The sequence below is a fragment of the Terrapene carolina genome, unplaced genomic scaffold (assembly GCF_002925995.2).
Source record: "Terrapene carolina triunguis isolate 2854851 unplaced genomic scaffold, T_m_triunguis-2.0 Scaffold131, whole genome shotgun sequence".
NCBI classification, from domain to species: domain Eukaryota; kingdom Metazoa; phylum Chordata; order Testudines; family Emydidae; genus Terrapene; species Terrapene triunguis.
In genome coordinates this window covers 35,571,627-35,586,934 of record NW_020664482.1, presented here as the reverse complement: position 1 = coordinate 35,586,934, position 15,308 = coordinate 35,571,627, and the positions used below count along the sequence as shown (strand labels likewise).

The following is a 15,308-nucleotide window of genomic DNA, read 5'->3' as shown; positions in this document are numbered from 1 at the left end:
AATACTGTCACTCTAGAAGTTAAAATATTGTTAGAAATTGAATAAGTTATTCAATTCACCTTTCTAAATGAATTCCAACTCCTAAAGCAATCCTTCTGCTGCATGTATTCTGGGATACAGTGCCCCCTAATCCATGTTTGCTTTTTTAAACTCTCAAGGGGGAGGTTAATGGAGCTTCTTCCCATCATAAATCCCAATTACTCATTTAAGCAAAATCCAATACATAATTAATCAATCAATCAAGGTTGAATTATATTAGTGTTTCATAACCTATTTGGTTGGTCTTTGACAGAACGTTTGAAATTAAGAACTAAACGGCCCCTCCCAATGCCCCCACCCTCTTCTGCAAAAAGAGAGGTGAAAAGCCCAGGAGATGCAGACTGGCTGGCTAGCAGGAGAATGAGAGAGGGAGTAGTATCAATATCTCATCATGCTTTCTGCTCTCCCATGGAAATGTCTCTACAGGAGCTTCCTGGGGATTCTTTAGACTCCATGAGAACAAGTGGGGGACATAGCCTCTCTCCAAATTTCCAGATAACCCCTGATTTGGGGGCCAACCCCCATGCTAATTCCCGTGTGTGTGTTTGGGTGTCTAATGAAGAACCTTAAGGATCCAAGGGAATCATCAGATGATGCATTTGAGTCTCAGCTCAGAGTTTCTGTATTTCACCCAACAATGAAAGATTCCATTTCAGATGGCAAAATTTTGTTAACTCCACAATGTGAAGAAAAGGGAAGCAAAACATAAGTGGCATCTACTTCCTCTAAAAATGCAAGAAACAAAACATCATTCACAAAAGTCTCACAATCTATAACCCTCTGACCACTACATACAACTACAAATATTTATGCTACACAGTCTGTTCCACCTTCTATTTAGCTGTGACACACTGAGTACGCTTCTCAGACCTGAAGAAGAGCTAGCTCTGTGTAAGCTTGAAAGTTTGTCTCTCTCACCACCAGAAGTTGGTCCAATGAAAGTTATTATGTCACCTACCTTGTCTCTCCATATCCCACCCACGCAGGTATAACTCAACTGTGTTTGTGTGTATTTATTTTAGATTTGGCCGATATAGGGGATGTAATTATTACTTACTTGCAAGGATACTAAGAGCACAGAATAATGCAGATACAGAATGCACACAACTATTTTCAGAGACTTTTTTTTGTAGATGAGCATTACTATCACAGATGAATTTGTAAATGCTTTTTAACCCACCTTGACATCTAGTGCTTTGTCTAATACAGACTAAGCTACAGCATATCCTGCAAATGAAATCAAGGATTTATTTTAAAAGAATACATAAATATGTGCACAAAATCTCCAGTTTGTTGTCTTATTCTGTAAATTGTTAGAAGTTATAATTCTATAATCCTCAGATGACAGGCTTGCCCCATTGATATTCATTTTAATGCAGGCCTTTCAGCTTTAAGGATTTACCCTGTTAAGAATGAGTACACTCCATAAACAGGCTTTTAAAAATATAGGATGTTTAGGCAATTAGAAAGCAATTTAATTCATACTGATTTGGTTATTAAAGACCAAAAATGTTCAGTAATGGTATGCAGTATAAATCAGGTCTTAATGTATTACTGCACCATATACACAAACGTGTTTTTTTTTTAATTTTTTTAAAAAAAAAAAAATACAACCTAAATTCAGTTCCTTGGCTACTAAATTTTAAAAGTAAACTAAGTTTAATTATTTCTTCAAAGGCTTTAACAAGAAAAGAAAGGTTTATTTTTCTGTGTTGCAACACCACAGAATAGGTAAAATTGAGGTAATTCAAATGGCCAAAAATTTCTCTTCCCTTCAGACTAGCAGAGCTGTGTTCTGTGGCACTAAATATTACACTAAGTCTGTATTGGTATTTTACTGGACTACTTAAACACCTTCCTATATTCGCATACTGTTAAAAATCTTGGACAGTACTGTGTTTCACAAAGCTGATCAATTGAGTTCTGTTAAGTGTTATTGGGGTGACCGAAAATAATTTAAGGATTGCCAATGACAGCAAAAAAGAAAGCATGCAGTGAAATCTACTTGTCTAGGCACTCCTGCTGCTCAGATGGAAACAGTGAAAAGACTAATTTAATGAAGTTAATCTTTGCCTTTTGCACTGTATACTGGGCTCACAAAATAATATCTTTATTTAATGGACCTTCTTCAAGGCATTTATAACAGTTAGGTAATAGAGCAAAGAACATATCAAACAAATATTATTTTCAGGTGGGTTTTCCTTTATAATTGTTACTATTTAACAAGTTAAGATCCACAAAATAAAACAACATGAAACTCAGTCCTGAAGTCCTACAAAGGAAAAACGTCTAATTTGGGTGAATTAATCCCGAGTGGAACTCGAATGACTGGCATTCTACAATGGGTATATTTATGCCATTGTCTCTATTATCTTCAGTGTTCTGTTTTATGCTTCAGAGGTACAGCTAGGATTGTGTCTTGGATATTTTTAGTAAAAGTCACAGACAGGCCATGGGCAAAAAAGAAAAAGTCATGGAAGCCGTGACCTGTCTGTGACTTTTACTAAAAATATCCCTAACGAAATAGGGATGTGCGGATCCCCACACCACCGGAAGTGGGGCAACTACACAGGGGCTTGGAGCTGCCTGCAGAAGCTGGGGGCTGCAGGGTACCCCTGCCACCTGCAGGTCCAGGGATTCCCTGCTGCCCATGGGGGCCAGAAGCTGTGGGGTGCCCCCACCTCCCATGTCAGCCAGAGGCTGCACGGTATCCTGCCACCTGGAGCTCCGGGAGCTTGGTGTTCCCCCACCACCCATGGCAGCCAGGAGCTGTGGGGTACCCCACCACCCATTGGCTTGGAGCTCCAGGGGGCCACCAGAGGCACCGGGGGTACCCTGCAGCTCCCTGCCCCCATAGACAGCAGGGACCATGCAGCTCCCAACCACCACAAACTGAAGTCATGGAGGTCGCTGGAAGTCACTAATTCTGGGACTTCCACAACCTCCGTGACTAAATCGTAGCCTTAACTATAGGTAATCCGACTGGTTACCAGCAACAGGAAAGCATTAAGACAAAAACCAGTACTTTAATTTCAGTGACAATTTATTAAGCATTTTCTAAACAACTAGGAAAGAACTGGAACAAAGAAGTAATTATCAGTATGACTGGAACATTAGTAACATGCAGTTTCCTAATGGTTTCCATTCTAAGGCCTGTTTTCAGTCTCAGAACTTTTCTTCTCTTAGGCTGAAATTCTTGTCTTTGCCAGAGAGTGATTTTTGACCCCTGATCAGAAACAAATAGCACAACCATTTTTGAGCTGAGTTTAAATAAAATCGAATCTATGACCTCCTTATCTCATTGCTCTAGTGCAATATTAGTAATATATGGTTTTAAAGTCAAAGTAGGAATTTGGCTGGGAACTGATCATCATAGATGAGAGATACTTTTTGAATGTTCCAGTAAAAACTGGCTTTGATTTCACCATGTTATAATGCAGGGGTCGGCAACGGAACCCCAGGCCAGCAGGAGGCTGAGCGGGGCCGGCGGCCGGGACCCCAGACCGGCGACAGGCGTGCCCCTGGGTCCCCCCCTCACCGCGCTCGGGTTCTGCAGCTCCGGGAAGTGTGAGCTGCCAGGGCACGGGGCCCTGAGCCTAGTCCAGGAGGGGTGGCGGAGGCAGCTCACACTCTTGGGGGCTGCAGAGCCCGAGCATGGCGAGGGGGGAGCCAGGGGGCGCACGGGGACCGCCACCCGCATGCATCCACTGCAGGAACCCCCCTGGGGGGGGCACTGGGCCGCAGCCTGGGCAGGCGCGCCCCCCGGCTCCCCTCTCACCGGGCTCAGGTTCTGCGGCTCCCGGAAGTGTGGCTACCGCCACCGCCACCGCCCCTCCCAGAGCTCCCCCCCTTCCGCTGCCTCAGCACTCTGCGGGGGAGGGGCTACGCGAGCAGCAGCCCGGCAGCCTGTTTTGCCTCCACATGGAGCCAGCATCTGACCGGCATGGGCATGGTAAGGGGAGTCCCGGGGGACAGACAGGGAGCAGGGGGAGGGTTGGATGGGTCGGGAGTTCTGGGGATCCTGTCAGAGGGCGGGGACTGGTTGGATGAGGCATGGGAGTCCCGGGGGTCTGTCTGGGGGTGGGGGTGTGGATAAGGGTCGGGGCAGTCAGGGGACAGGTAGGGGGTAGGGTCCTAGGGGGGCAGTTAGGGTGGGGGGGGGTCTCAGGAGGGGCAGTCAGGGGACAAGGAACAGGGAGGCTTAGGTAGGGGGTGAAGTTCTGGGGGACAGTTAGGGGCAGGGGTCCCAGGAGGGGGCAGTCAGGGGACAAGGAGCAGGGGGTGGGGGTTCTGAGGGGGGCAGTCAGGGGGTGGGAAGTGGGAGGGAGTGGATGGGGGTGGGGCTCTCCCCCCCCCTTTGAATTGTTGAAATATGGTAACCCTAGGCGAGGGAGGAGCCGGGGGGCACATGGGGGCTGGCGCCCACATGCATCCACTGCAGCCTGCAGGAGCCACCAGGGAGGGGGCGCCGGGCTGCAGCCTGGGCAGGAGGAACGGTGGGGGCACAGCTGCTCCCCACTAGCAGCGCCTCCACCTTTGCAGGGCTGCTGCCCCCCTGCACCGCGCTGGCTCCTCCATGGCTGGGGCTCACTGCTGCCGCAAGCAGGACACTCTGGCTCTCTGGTGCCTCCGGAAGGCGGCTTCTCCCTGCCGAACTGCTGCAGTGGCCCAAGCCCGGCAAAGCCAGTGAGTGGACTCGGGGCGGGGCCCACCGGGTTGGGGTGGGCTCGTGGGGGTGCTGGGCACCCTCCAGGGGAGTTCAGGGGGCGGGGAGGGGGGAACCTGGTCTGGGGAGCAGCCCCTGGGCACGGCTGGCCCCTGGGGTCTATAAAGGCTTGTTGGGATTTGCCCCTCAATTAACCAATGTGCAAAGAGGGGGGGAGGTGGAAGTTTCATCTAGGGCGCAAAGTATCCTTGCAGCGGCCCTGCCCCAGGGGATGCGTGCACCCCAGGTTAAGAACCACTGCACTAAACTGATAAGATCTGTATTTTAATTTAATTTTAAATGAAGCTTCTTAAACATTTTAAAAAACTTGTTTACTTTACATACAACAATAGTTTATAGACTTATAGAGAGAGACCTTCTAAAAAGGTTAAAATGTATTACCGGCACGCGAAACCTTAAATTAGAGTGAATAAATGAAGACTCGGCACACCACTTCTGAAAGGTTGCCGAACCCTGTTACAACGCTTTGAGATTCGTATTTTGTAAGTCTGTGGTACACAACACTTACTTTTGGTACTCCTACCAAGATTCAGATTTAAGGTAGGTTGTGCGCCTTGCACCCAACCGCGCACACACACAAACACAGAATGAGCATGCCTGATTCTTTGGACATACTATAACTGCTCTCAGGGTGAAATCATTGCACACAATAAAGCCACAAGACCTAAGCACAAATTAAGTTCACTCACTGACATACCACAATCTTGGGATGGCCTTTTGCACAGGGATGAAATGGACACTAAATAAGGAAAGTTTTAGATGAACAAATAAGTTTAAAAATGAGCCATATGCTGCATTATGTTAAATAGCCAATGAATGGAGAAAAGACCGTGTAAGTCAAGAATCAATGTAAGGGTTTTTCTCAGCAGCTGGGTATTTGTTGAAAAAACATGGACAGCTGAGATTTAGTCACTGTCTTCTCAAACTGAGAAATGTCTTATTTGGACTGTAAGATAAAAACTACATTTGAAATATAATATTGATTTTTTTTTAAAGATGATAGACAAGGAAAATAGTGACAGATGAGAAGATTATTTTTTTCTCATTCCCTTTACACTTCTCACTGTAGAGAACTTCAAGGCAGATTTACAGTACATTACCATTAGAATAAATACCTACTTAAATATGCTCAGTAAAGCTGATCTTATTTTAAGGGAAGTAAAAAAAAAAAAAAAAAAAAAAACATATGAAAACACACTTTAGTAACACATCATTACGGCCAAATTGTTCTTAGGGCTTATGTGGCCATGCAGCAGAGTAGGCAGGAGTAAGAACTGTCCCTCTGCTATCACAGCCCTCATTAGTGTCCTCCAGGTTTTTACTCCAGGCATTTCTAGGAGCTCAAGGGATGCATCCAAAACAGATGAGGAGCAGCAGGCAAACCATTAGCTAGCAGCATTTGCTCATCGAACAGGTGGTATGCTGCACTTCATAAAGGGGAGCCCCTAATTACTCCTTTCCCTTTCTGAATGCATTCTGAACACTCCCTTCCATAACCAGGAAGAGAAACCATGATAGCCAATTCTCAAAATACTGATGCTGCATAAAAAAAAGCTGAGCACAAAACTGGCAAAGTGTGTTGCATCCTCTCTAATGGATGCCTCTGGGCTAGGGTTGCCAGGTGTCTGGTTTTCGACCAAAACGCCCAGTCGAAAAGGGACCCTGGCGACTCCAGTCACCACTGCTGACCGGGCCGTTAAAAGTCCGGTTGGCAGCACAGTGAGGCTAAGGCAGGCTCCCTGCCTGCCCTGTGACCGCATGGCTCCCAGAAGCAGCGGCACGTCCCCCATTCGGCTCCTATGAGTAGGGGCAGCCAGGGGGCTCCGCACGCTGTACCCGCCCCAAGCGCCAGTTCCGCAGCCCCCATTGGCTGGGAACTGTGGCCAATGGGAGCCGCAGGGGTGGTGCCTGTGGACAGAGCAATGCGCAGAGCAGCCTGGCCCCTGCTTAGGAACCAGAGAGGGGACATGCCGCTGCTCCTGGGAGCCGCCTGAGATAAGCGCCACCCGGAGCCTGCACCCCTAACCCTTCCCGTGCCCCAACCCCCTGCCCCAGCCCTGATCCCCCTCCCGCCCTCCAGACCACTCAGTCCCAGCCCGGAGCACTCTCCTGCACCCCAAACTCCTCATCTCAGCCCCACCCCAGAGCCTGCACGCTCAGACAGAGCCCTCACCCCCTTCCGCACCCAACCCCCCTGCCCTACCCTCCACCTGCACCCCAAATCCCTCATCCCCAGCCCCACCCAGAACCTGCACCCCCAGCTGGAGCCATCACCCCTTCCTGCACCCTGAGCCAGCCTGGTGAAAATGAGTGACTCATTGAGGGTGGGGAGAGCGAGCGACAGAGGGAGGAGGGCATGAAGTGAGTGGGGGACGGAGTCTCGGAGGAGGGGTGGGGCAGGGCAAATGTGTTTGATTTTTTGAGAGTAGAAAGTTGGCAACCCTACTCCGGGCAGTGGGGCACCTCAGTGTCTCCTGTTCTCTGAATAGCCTATTCACCTGTGGTCTATAATCCTTTCGTCTAATTTTAGTAGTTGGGTTTAGTGTATGGGTGCTGGGTGGTGTTGGTGGCCTGTGATATACAGGAGGTCAGACCTGATAATCTGGCGGTCCCTTCTGGCCTTAAACTTAATCATCCACAGAGAGTAACACCATAGTACCTGCTACCAATTATTCTTTTAGCCTAAACATTCTGGGTTCCAACTCTGCTGATAGTCCATGTAGGGGTAATTATGGTTTTGGGGTTTGTTTTTTAATTCCTTTTTAGAGAGATGCAGGAAATTGCATGCAAAAATGACTTAACAGAAAGTGAAGGTTGCTAAGTCAAGCACTCAGAAGTAAGTGAAAGCCAGAACTAAGGTTGCCTTGGCAACCTTAAATTAGCCTTGTTGCATAGGTGCATTGTAATAGTGCTGCCCACTATCATATAGATGGTCTGTGGCAAAGCCAAGAATAGAACATGCCTCTATTGTGTTCCAGCCCAGTGTCTTTAACACAAGAAAACATCCTTTCTGTTCTTGCAACTTTCTACTTTATTCATCATTAGACTATGCACTAAATAGAGCATACCCTAACGCCCCTACTCTACTTGCGCTACATTGATGACATCTTCATCATCTGGACCCATGGAAAAGAAGCCCTTGAGGAATTCCACCATGATTTCAATAATTTCCATCCCACCATCAACCTCAGCCTAGATCAATCCACACAAGCGGTCCATTTCCTGGAAACTACTGTGCTAATAAGCGATGGTCACATAAATACCATCCTATACCGGAAACCTACTGACCGCTATACTTACCTACATGCCTCCAGCTTCCATCCAGGACACACCACACGATCCATTGTCTACAGCCAAGCTCTAAGATATAACCGCATTTGCTCCACCCTCAGACAGAGACAAGCACCTACAAGATCTCTATCAAGCATTCTTAAAACTACAATACCCACCTGCTGAAGTGAAAAAACAGATTGACAGCGCCAGACGGGTACCCAGAAGTCACCTCCTACAAGACAGGCCCAACAAAGAAAATAACAGAACACCACTAGCTGTCACCTTCAGCCCCCAACTAAAACCTCTCCAGCGCATCATCAAAGCTCTACAACCTATCCTGAAAGATGATCCCTCACTCTCACAGATCTTGGGAGACAGACCTGTCCTCGTTTACAGACAACCCCCCAACCTAAAGCAAATACTCACCAGCAACCACACATCACTGAACAAAAACACTGACCCAGGAACCTATCCTTGTAACAAAGCCCGATGCCAACTCTGGCCACATATCTATTCAAGTGACATCATCATAGGACCTAATCACATCAGCCATACCATCAGGGGCTCGTTCACCTGCACATCTACCAATGTGATATATGCCATCATGTGCCAGCAATGCCCCTCTGCCATGTACATTGGCCAAACCGGACAGTCTCTACGCAAAAGAATTAATGGACACAAATCTGACATCAGGAATCATAATACTCAAAAACCAGTGGGAGAACACTTTAACCTGTCTGGTCATTCAATGACAGACCTGCGGGTGGCTATCTTACAACAGAAAAACTTCAAAAACAGACTCCAACGAGAGACTGCTGAGCTGGAATTGATATGCAAACTAGATACAATCAACTTAGGATTGAATAAGGACTGGGAATGGCTGAACCATTACAAACATTGAATCTATCTCCCCTTGCAAGTATTCTCACACTTCTTATCAAACTGTCTGTACTGGGCTATCCTGATGATCACTTCAAACGTGTTTTTTTTCCACTTACTTAATTGGCCTCTCAGAGTTGGTAAGACAACTCCCACCTGTTCATGCTCTCTGTATGTGTGTATATATATCTCCTCAATATATGTTCCATTCTATATGCATCCGAAGAAGTGGGCTGTAGCCCACGAAAGCTTATGCTCTAATAAATTTGTTAGTCTCTAAGGTGCCACAAGTACTCCTGTTCTTTTTAAATAGAGCATGACTCTTGTAGAATAAATAATATATGATCGTGTAATTAAACCTCTAATAAAGTGTATTCCCAAGAAGATCAAATTAAGGTAACACATTGAGCTTTAATTCAGGCATTTTCTACCTTGCAGCCTTAACATTATCTTTTAATGTACTTCTTTGTATGCAGTTTCCTTAGTAAGTCTTTCATTATTTCATGATAAAAATATCACACATACTGCCCCCCATGGGCAAAATCCAGGGATAAAGGGAAATCTTGGAAGTCTTCATTGTGTGTGTGTGTGTGGGGGGGGGGGGATTCATTTACATAAGGTCCTTGTTTTCCAAAGAGCTCTGCACCTAGACCCCAGGCAGTAAGCAAGAATCCTATTCAAATCCACTCTGCTTCATGCTCAAACACAATCAGGATTGGTCATTCCAGTCTCCCTTTCTCCCACATTAGCATGCAATTTGGCAGAAATGCTTACAGTGTAAGTGTTGTTTTAAATGCATTAAACTGAAAGTAATAAAAGTGAGACTAAGTTTAGTATGCATTTAAATAAATACAGTTTGGAAATATTTTTTAAAGTTATGCAAATGTGTCAGTCTTAATCATTAAATTATTAAAAAATTAAAGAATGGAAGTGATACTACACTATCGGAACTGCTAATATACCACCAATTAATACAACATATTGCAATTTTAATTGTAATTTTCATTTGGCCAGTAAGTAACTGATCTCCTAATGTAATAAGATTAATTCTATCTCCCTCATCTTTAATAACTTTATGAAATGGTGCAAGAGCATTAAAATTTTAACACAGCAACACCTGTGTATATAGGGCTTGCAATGCACTTTACTAATTTAATGCAGTTCTAGTTTCGTTCAGTTTTTCCCAGTTCATCTATAGCTAAAGAAGAAGTTGCTGGTTAAATGCTATCAAGTTTAAATTTACTCAGATTTGCTCAGATTTATGAGAGAGATATCTGTGTGCATAGTATAATTGATAAATTTCAATACAGAAACACAATGCTCACTAGGAATTTATTAAGAACAACTTTCAGTTGAATGGAAAAGGACAAAATTGGAAAATCAATACTAATAGATACATTGTTAACAATGTGAGTGATTTAAAATCTCATACATACAAAACATAAAACTTGTGGCATGGACATACCAATCATCTAGTTTCTGAACTCTCTGATTTTCAGGTCTATGCCTCAGAAAGAGAGAAATCTATCACAATCTTCCTTTATGCGTAACATTCTGGTTGAGTTCTGAAGCCATACATCGCTCCACAGCCATTTGTAAAAAGCTTTGGAGGATCTGCTTTTTGGTTTGGCTATTTAGGATCATAGAGGTTGAAGTAAATGTCAACTTGAAAAGCAAACGTCATTCTGAAAAAGTTTTACCTACCATTGTTACAAATTACACCTAAAAATACTGCCACTAAAAGACTGAAGATAAACTATCCAAAGCACTAGATATTTTTACTTTGTACATTTGACAGCACTTACGAATAGTAAGTTTCACTGTTTCCCCTACATGGTCAGTCACTTTCCCATACATTTATGTGCATCTTTTACACATCAGCAAGGGGGAGCTTTAACAAAAAAAAATGGAACCATGATTTCAAAAACAGACAAAATGGCAAGTTCAGCACTATAAAGTGTGTTTGTATGTATTATATCTATATCTATTTAATTGACTAGATTTCTAGTTGGCTGTATCTCTTTAAATGAACTTGGTTTTTCAAATATTCTTTGCTACTAAATGTCTGTTCTTCATCCAACTACATAAATATGGGAGACTGGGAGATAAGTACATGGTTTGCATGCCACTTCAACTATCAGTGCTTATGTAAATGTTTATGTAAAATGTCTTTAGTAAACCGAGAGCTGTCAAAGGATTTAATAAAAGAGAAAACTTTCTAAAAGTAAAGTAACTTAAAACTTCTCTATCCTAAATGCCTGACAGGGATAGGTGGGTGGGGGTGGAGGATGGCGAGAGAGACTATAAAATTGAATAGGGATGAAAACAAATGTGTTTTATAGAATTTTCTCTACACAACTTGTAGCAAGGTTGCTGACTCAACATGCCCCCGTCTGGCTGGATTTATCATTGAAGCACCTTTTACCTCAGTTTCCCCCACATTCTTTTGGACTACGCTCAACATAGGAGTGATCTGGCCCTCTAGCCAGACCACTATACAGTGTTCAGCCCCTTCTGTGGCCTCAGAGTTTTATACCAAAAATCCAACAAAAATATAAGCACAACTACATCTTCAGCCCAAACTGTCTCACAGCTGGCAACCATTCTGTCGGAAGCATGCCTCTGGTGCTTTAGGCTGTCCTTGCATGCCTCAATCCACACAACAATCCAGGGACTGGCTGCAATGTTATTGACATGAACTGCGACCGTATAGATTATTGTTGCAACCAAGGTCCTATAATTGCACAAAAACTTGTACAAAAGAGGTCAAAAAGTTGTCTATGAAAAGGTTGTAATTTGCTGGTTATGATTACGCTGTCTGTATGTGTGTATCAGTTTAGTATTTGAAGTTAGGAATATTAGCTATGTACTTGTATCTCAATGTGTTTGATTCTAAGTAGCACCAGTGAAGCATTTGGACAGCTTATTGAGAAGGGACTCTTCAGATTAAGTGCCCAATCAAAAAACACTTAACTAACAATGGACCTTGGGAGACTCCATTCCACATACGAGGCGCCTCCCCGGGAACGTTCAAGGTAGCATGTGAGCAATGGCTGCTCTACCTGTAAAAAACTGAGTCATGCATGGGCATGTGACTTGCCCATGTGACTCCAAACTCCACTTTGCTGCTGTGATTTTCCACAGTAAGAACACATAGCAGAGGATATAAAAGACCCTGGAAACCCCTCCATTTTGTCTTCAATCCTGCTTCTTACCTCTGGAGGAACTTTGCTACAAACTGAAGCTCTGAACAAAGGACTGAATGACCCATCCAAGCTGTGGCTGTACTCCAGAGACTTGATTTGAACCTGTGGCTTATTCCATCACTGCTACAAGCCTGAACCAAGAACTTTGCCATATGTAATTGATTACTTTGACCAATTTTAGCTCTCATCTATATTTTTCTTTCTTTTTATGAATAAACGTTTAGATTCTAAAGAATTGGCAACAGTGTGATTTGTGGGTAAGATCTGACTGGTATATTGGTCTGGGGCTTGGTCCTTTGGGATCGGCAGAACCTTTTTTCTTTTACTGGGGTATTGGTTTCCATAACCATTCATCCCCATAAGGAGTGGCGCTGGTGGTGATACTGAAAAACTGGAGTGTCTGAGGGAATTGATTGTATGACTTCTGGTTAGCCAGTGGGGTGAGACCGAAGTCCTCTGTTTGGCTGGTTTGGTGTTCCTTAATAGTAAAGGAAACCCAGCCTTGAGCTGTAACTGTCCTGCTCTAAGCAATTTGTCCTGAATTGATATTTTCAATTGTGTCTCACCAGAGGCAGCTTCATTACACAGGCCCACTACTCCTCACACATTCAGCTTGTCCTCCAGTTCAACCCTGGTAAAGCATGTCTGGTCTTATCTCCTTCCTCTTTCTCAGCCTTCCTTCAGGCTGCTTCTCAGAGACAGAGGTAACTCCACACGTCCTCTCCTCCATTTTTTTGTTTTTCCTCTACCTAACTCTTTCCTCTTACCCAACTCTTTAGGGAAACAAGCCCTGGTCTCTTGCAGCTGGGCTTTATTTCTAATTAGGCCTGTAGCTCTCCTGATATAAGGAGGCAGGTTAACTGGCCTTTCAGGCCCATATTAATCCTTTCATGGCCTGTGTGAGTAAAACACATCACACAACTTAATAACTTACACATCAAACAATATTCTTTCTAAAGAATTTGTAAACCTATCTATAGAATTTCATAGAGGAATAGGGAAGAACCAAGATGCAGGGCATCATTTGCAGGGGAAGAGGAGGAAATGTGACAGAGAGAAGGAAACGAAGAGCAAACTCTTATGATATTCAAAACAAATTGAAAAGTTTGCTCTTCATTTCCTTCTGTGTCACATTCCCCACTCTTCCCCTCCAAATGCTTCGTGATTTCTTCCCTACCCCATAGATACACTGTCCACTTCTCTTCCTGCTCTCCTAGACATAAAGTACTACTCTTCTGGTGATGACGTGCACCTCTTTGAAGAGGGTTCTATTTTTTTTCTCTTCCTACTATGTAGCAGTGGCCCCAGTAGAGGCTGTTAAGGCTTCATCTTCCTAAATTCTTTCAAAATTTGCAGTGAAGAGTCTATGCAACAGCTGTAGACAAAAGAGGAGAGTTAACACCATATGAACAACCAGTTCTCTATAGACAACTGATTGAGGACGAGTTACACAGAATTTTTCTGTAGAGGTAGGAAAGGATCAAAAAACACACCAAAAGCTATTTCTGAGTTTAGGACAGCTTTTGTTGAAGCATTGCAGTTTATCTTTAAACTAACTCCTAAATAATGTAGGCCTCAATTCTGCAACTACTCAATGTATAAATTGATTTACATTACTAATCTCACTGACTCTATGGAACCACTTGCATTACTAAAGATACGCACATGCCTAAGTGTTTGCAGGATTAGGGCCCTAGCCTTCTCAGTCAAATCTCCAGCAGTTTAAACTTGTACAAAGCTAGTCATGATTGTGTCAATGTTTGGGATTAGATGACAAATATAATAAAACCTGAGACCAAAATTAGGGTTGCCCTCCAGGATTGTCCTGGAGTCTGAAGGAATTAAAGATTAAGATTAATCTTTAATTAAACATTACGTCATGTGATGAAACCTCCAGGAATATGTCCAACCAAAATTGGCAACCCTACCCAAAAAGGATGATTGCAAAAACAAGAAAAAATAATTCCTGAACATGACAGAAGAAAAATGTGATGGTTCTGTACATATAGATACATAAAATAAAAATGGGCGCCCGGCAAAGGAGGGTTAGAGAAACATCTACTTAAGTATAACCACAGGGCAATATTTAAGCGCTAACAAATCAAAACCTTTTTCTATTCAATAAAACAGAGTAAGACTGTTGCATTAATGTCCATAAATCAGGGTTGTATGTAATTTAAGATTTACAAAAGTACATATTAATATATGGGTCAACAATAAAGAAAAAGGTGCCATTTTCTGAGGTAATGCTACTCAAAAATATTTATCACATTTGCCTTTTGTTTTAACCTTTAAATACTGCATACTGAGAGCTCAAGAATCTATTCTCCTCTCCCCACTTCTCAAGATACTATTCACCTAGATATTGGAACCATGAATCTATCAGAACACAACACAACAGAACCAGGGCCGGCTCCAGGCACCCAAGCTGGTGCTTGGGGCGGCACATGGAGGGGGGCGGCGGCGGCGCGGCGCTCCGGCCGCCGGGGAGAGTGGGGCCACAGCAGGGCTCGCCGCCCTCCCCCCGGCGCTCTGGCCGCCCCTGCCGGGGCCCGCCCCCCCCGGCTCTCGCCCCCCGGGGGGAGAGCGGAGCCACCATCGGGGCTCGCTGCCCTCCCCCCGGAGGCTTTTTCGCCTGGGGCGGCGAAAAAGCCAGAGCCAGCCCTGAACAGAACATGTTCATAATCATTTCATTTTTAAATGAGTTTCTCCATAAAGGCCCCAATCCTGCTGCCTTTGCCCATCAACAACTCCCATTGTCTATAGAATTTGGAATGGAGAACAAACTTAAGATTTGCTTTTGCAAGTATCCAATTTATTTTGCAATACCATATTTTTTCCAGTGTATTTAAGTAAACAAGAAGTTATACTTTTTTTTTTTTTTAAGGTAATGGCCAGCAGCCCAGAAAATATTTAAGTACATGCATGTAGACCTATTGATTAGACATAACTGAAGCACTTTGCTAATACTAAATACTACACCTTTGTATCAAAACAGGTGATGTGTATTTGTGTGTTCCTGGCTCACTGGGGGGGTGGGTTTCCTACGAAATCTAGAATCAGCAGAGGCTGATAAATGCAAAATTCCCAACACTGGTTATGCAAAAACACAGCCTTTTGAAGCGTCAGCCAGAGAAGAGGGCCACTGATTTGTGATAATCTGTTATAAGAGACCAAAAAAAAAA

The 15,308-nt window shown here is 44.1% G+C and overlaps 1 protein-coding gene across 1 annotated transcript in view; it reads right to left on the bottom strand.

The window, feature by feature from the left end:
- Nucleotides 1–15,308, bottom strand: part of DIAPH2 (diaphanous related formin 2) — an 887,225-nt gene that overhangs the window by 439,170 nt on the left and 432,747 nt on the right. The gene's annotated exons all lie outside the window — the stretch shown is intronic.